This window comes from Octopus bimaculoides, chromosome 1 (assembly GCF_001194135.2).
Source record: "Octopus bimaculoides isolate UCB-OBI-ISO-001 chromosome 1, ASM119413v2, whole genome shotgun sequence".
Classification (NCBI taxonomy): domain Eukaryota; kingdom Metazoa; phylum Mollusca; class Cephalopoda; order Octopoda; family Octopodidae; genus Octopus; species Octopus bimaculoides.
Genome location: NC_068981.1, coordinates 119,223,196 through 119,228,766, shown reverse-complemented (window position 1 = coordinate 119,228,766; position 5,571 = coordinate 119,223,196). Strand labels below are relative to the sequence as shown.

The 5,571-nt window shown below is 35.6% G+C and overlaps 1 protein-coding gene across 1 annotated transcript in view; it reads left to right on the top strand.

Moving 5' to 3' along the window:
* LOC106871510 (uncharacterized protein F21D5.5) overlaps positions 1-5,571 on the top strand; it is a 94,412-nt gene that overhangs the window by 373 nt on the left and 88,468 nt on the right. The window lies entirely within an intron of this gene.

Sequence of the window (5,571 nt, the reverse complement as noted above, 5' to 3'; positions counted from 1 at the left end):
GAAGCCTGTCGTATATATGTATATATATATATGTATGTGTATGTTTGTGTGTCTGTGTTTGTCCCTCCAACATCGCTTGACAACCGATGCTGGTGTGTTTACGTCTCCGTAAAAGACACCGATAGAATAAGTACTAGGCTTACAAAGAATAAGTCCTGGGGCCGATTTGCTCGACTAAAGACGGTGCCCCAGCATGGCCGCAGTCAAATGACTGAAACAAGTGAAAAGAGTAAACAAAAAAAGGATATATATATATATATATATATATATATAAATCTTTTTTTAATACTTAAAAATAAAACCCTTCCTTGGGTGCATCTTTATTCCATTGAATGTGTTTAAGGACAGAAAAATATTTTAAAATATCAATACATGTCAGAGTGACAAAAGAAACAAGGACAGCATCAGGTGGCTGAGGGATGTGCTAAATCGCCCTTAAATGACACACAATTTTGGTGGGTGGGGATAATCATATGAATTCTCGTGTGTACGACACAAATTCACAAAAACTTTATGAAAATTCCAAAAGATAGAAAAAACAGTCATCAGGGGTTATGTGGGGTATTTAAACCAGAATTCTGCTGAAATAACATAGTAAGAAGTCACCGAGTTCCTTTGATCATAGGCAACACAATGGCTTCATCTGTGTGTGTGTGTGTGTGTGTGTGTACATATAATGATCTAACATCTAAGGATACGTGCTTAGTTGCCAACAATTCCAACTCAGATACATTGTTGCCATATCTTTCTAAATTTCCTTTGAAAATGTCTTTGAACCATTTCCTTTGTCCTCTTCATGTATGCTCACCTTTGTTAGCTGGTTATCAAAGAGTTGTTTGGTCAACCAATGGTTTAGCATTTGTAAGACACAGCTAGCCTTTTGAAGTTAATTGTTGTTTCACTGGAGGTGATATCGGCTTGGTGAGCACACTGATTTTTCTCCCTCTCTTTTGCCAATGGATGAGTACAATTTTCCTAAAATTTCTGGTGGTATATTTCCAGTGAATGAAGTTGTCATGACAAATTATCCGCATTTCTTTTCCATATGTTTGACTTGTCATGATTTTCATATACCTGTTTTCTCAAACAGCCAAAAATAGGTTATGCTGGTACATTTTATTTGATGTGGGATCTCCTTATCATTATCTGTGTCCTGGGACAGACAACTACCCAAATATGGAAGTACTCTATATTTTCAACAATCTATCCATGCACTCTGTTGGCTGGATTGGGTTCCTGCTTGTTGGGTTTCCAATAATACAAAATCCATTTTTGACTTATGCTGACATATCCACAACCCTATTTGCATTACTGAAAATGTCAGTTATCATAGTTCTGTTGAAGTCACACCAGTGCATCACTAGTGTACTGAAGTTCAATTACTAAGACAGAGCTTGTCAGAGTTGAGTAACTTGCCATGAATAACTTTCATTACAACATGAAATCTGGGCAAATGGGAACTTACCTACAATGAATTGGAGCATAGTTGAAAGAAAGTTGGAAAAGAGTGTAGGGAAAAAATTACATATCCCTAACTTTATCCAGTTCTCACGTCTAACAGTTCTGTTGTGGAAGACAAGTACTGCATGTGTTTTGCTTTTTTTATGTTGTCTTAGAGAAACCACCTGATTGTGGTAAATTTTTGTTGGTTGCCAAATTTAGGAAGTAATTTCCACAAAGCAGACACATGTGTGACTGTGTGGTAAGAAGCTTGCTTCCCGACCACATGGTTCAGAGTACAGTCTCACTGTGTGGCACCTTGGGCAAGTATCTTCTACTATAGCCTCGGACCAACTAAAGCTTCATGAATGGATTTGGGCGACAGAAACTGAAAGAAGCCCATTGTATATATGCATGTGTGTGTGTGTGCACGTGCGTGTATGTGTGTGTGTGCGTGTGTGTGTGTGTGTGTGTGTGTTAAAGGCAAAATTCTTCTGTAATGACTACAATCTGACTTGCTGTTATGAAATAATAGTTGTTTCAGTGGATCTGGTAGACAGAAACTAAAAGAAACCTATCATGTGTGTGTGTCTTTGTGTCTTTGCATCTGCATTGTCCCCCATACCACTCAAGAACTGGTGTTGGTGTATTTACATTTCTGTGACTTAGCAGTCTGGCAAAAGAGCTGATAGACTAACTACCAGGCTTTAAAAAAATGAGTCCTGGGGTTGATTTTTACAACTAAAACCCCTCAAGGTGGTGCTCCACCATGACCACAGTCAACTGACTGAAACAAGTGAAAAAATAAAATAAAAGAATAAAGGAATGCATGTGTGTGTGTGTGTGCGTGCGCACACACATACATACACATATAAACATACATATGTAGTGTTTAGATGGAATTACTGTTGAAGTGAAGATGTAAGGTTCTCACAGTGGAGATATCAAGGGAAGAAGAACACTGAAGAATACAGAATAATATTTACAGATTTATTTGCTCACAACTGTTAGTAAGACAGATAACAGTAATTGTGCATAGTTGACACTGACAATGTGTTGATATGTTTGTTGCTTGCAGGTGGTTGGTAGTTGTGCATAGGGGAAGAAAGAGTAAGGATTGCACTTTGCTGATAGAGAGGAAGAAAGGATAAAGATGGCATTGTCTATTTATGATTCCGGCTGAAAGCTGCTCTTCAGATGTTGAGAGAAAGTCAAAGAGATGGGAAAAAGAAATGCCCTCTGTTATATAGTCTATGTTCAGGAAAGTAGGTCAAATCCTAAACAATGGACTGACCTTTCTGTTACCAACAAAATGTTCTAGGTCTAGTGTTTCCTATTAATCATCTGGTACGGAGATGCAAACACAAAGGAGTTCACACTTGTTTGACAAGCAACAAGAAAGTGGATTTGGTTTCAAATCTCAGGCAGGGCCAAGCAAGGTCCCTACACATACATGAATGAAAGATAAGAAATCTTCCAAAACATGGACAGTCAAAAATTAAATACATCGAGAAAAATCTAATATAACTATCTTTATAGAGTTCAAGCTCAAAATAAATATTCAAACCATCCTACCTATAATAGACTTCCTCAACAAGACTTTAGTAGAACATTATTGTCAAGGAAAACTGAAGGAAGTCCCACTATATAACAAACATTCTAACCATTCACCTTCTGTAATAATAAGCTTAGTCAACAACATAAGTAGGTATATCTCTGCAATCATTCAATGAAACAATATTCAACCAAGCATCATCTTCCAACAATGAAACCTTAAAACAAATAAGTTCAAAGAAAAATGAGAATGCATGCCAAAAACTTACATAAATGAAACATAAATCAAAGAAAACCAGAGAATGAAACATCATTCGATTCAACTCACTTTTCAACCTAAGCGTAGCAACTTCCTAACATTAATTACCTAATACTTCCCAATCATATACAAGCTATTCAATAAGAATAACACAAAAGTTAGCAACAACAACAGAAGGAAAAAAAACCCACACTATCTGAGCTATAAATAAGCATCTATCTAAAAAAGCCACAACTCACGGCCAAAAACAAATGCAACTCCAACAGATCAAATCCATGCTTGTTAAAAAAAAGTGCCTTGAAAAAGACATTTCAAGGTAACAGTATTGCAAATGGAACAAACATTGCAAGACAATGAGTGAAGGTTGGTATTATCTGCACAAGAGTTGATGTTGTTAGTGGTGACAGTATGCAAAGAAAGAAAGAATGAATGGATATTGAACCTTGACTCATATCAGAGTTGTGAGAGAGGGGGAAGAGAGAGAGAGAGAGAGCTATCAGTGGATGCCGCAATTGTGATGGTGCAATCAGGCAAGATGTTTCCAACTTAAATGACAAGATGTGGATGGAGTCCATAGGTCATCAATTTAACCAGTAGATTCTAAGATAATATGTCTTGAAATTAGTACACCTTGATACTTTTGTTGGAGCAAGGAGGTTGTATTCTTGGAGATATGTTTTACTTGCACATTATCAGAAAACTCATTTAAGTTCGAGTTGTTTGGTGCATGGTCTAAAAAGAGTAATGCTTTGTTAGAAATATTATGTCAGGCACTGTAATTTTCTACAGCAGGATAAAAACTGTTTGTAAAGCACTTTTCAAAAAGACTCTCAGTCATTTATGCTTTCTTATTTGAATGCCAAATCAGAGGTAGATTAAACAATGCATAACCCTTGAAAGCTTTTTGGATTTTTGCAGTGAGTAAGGGCTTTAATTTTATATCATCAGCAGTATTTCTTCTTAGAAGAAGTGTCAAACAATTTTTGGAAGCTTTAAATATATCATCTTCTTTAGATATAAAAGGTCTAGCAAAGCAGGAACTTCCAGAAAAGAACATCTTCATTAACATTTTATACTTGTTCTGGTGTGTAGCCCTTTTTAGTAATAAGTTTTTCAGTTGTTCAGAATTATCTGCAGCTTCTATCTTAATACTGGTAGTTTCACCAGTCATATTTATGCTGTCCAAATTCAAGAGCTTTTAAACCTTTCAAACGAGCTTTTATCAACCAGAAAATTTCTTTATTTCTTTTTTTATTAGAATTTTCATCTTTCTTTTTCTGCATATCAGCATTCAAATTTTTGACTTTTTCTTTTTCCATTTTGAATTACCATTACACTTATTGGTGCTATATGTTGAGCCTACTCCTTGCTCCATATAACTAAGAGTCATCCAGTTTTAAGCTTCAAATCAGATAATACAGTTCTATATTTAAGAGATGAGGAATTATGTACATTATTTACAATTGACGGATATTTGTCCTCATCTTGTTTGTTGTTAACACAACGTTTCAGCTGATATACCCTCCATCCTTCATCAGGTGTCTTGGGGAAATTTCGAATCTGGGATCTCATTCCTAAGGTGTTTTTCGATGTTGTTGTTGTTGTTCTTGTTGTTGTTCTTGTTCTTCTTATTATTATTCAGGTCACTGCCTGGAATCGAACTCACAATCTTGCGGTTAGTAGCCCACGCTCTTAACCACTATGCCATATGCCCATGGGCATATGTTATAGTGATTAAGAATAAAACCAGAATAGTTGATGGAGTAACTTCTTGAGCATTTAACTTAATTTTTTCTCTATTGTCACATATTGTCATCACTACAGGTAGTGTGAACTTTAATGCTTTAACAATATGACTGATTTTTCTATCCTGTATTAAGCCTTTTTAAAATACCAAGTTTAATATCCAATGTAATTCCTTTACAGTCCTTTTTCACCCTATTACCACTTGATGGCTTCTCTCTGAACAACTTGAATTGTAGGTAAAACAAACAAAGGCAGTGATCAATTATTCACAATAAAATCTATATATATAAAAATGAGAATGTGTGTCTGTCTGTCTGTCTGTCTGTGTGAATCCCTAAAACTCGAGAACTACGCTACCAATTTCATTCAAATTTTACACATGCCTTACTTAGGGTTCCAGTTGTGTTTTAGTCAAAAAAATGATTAACTTCTTGCAGAGTTCGAGCACACGGCAACATAATATCTCCTCCACTATTTAAGTATTACGTGTCAAAAGTGAAACAAAAACACTCATGTCAAATACTTTCACTTTAAAAATGAAACTATTCCACTAACTGAAACAATCACATTTC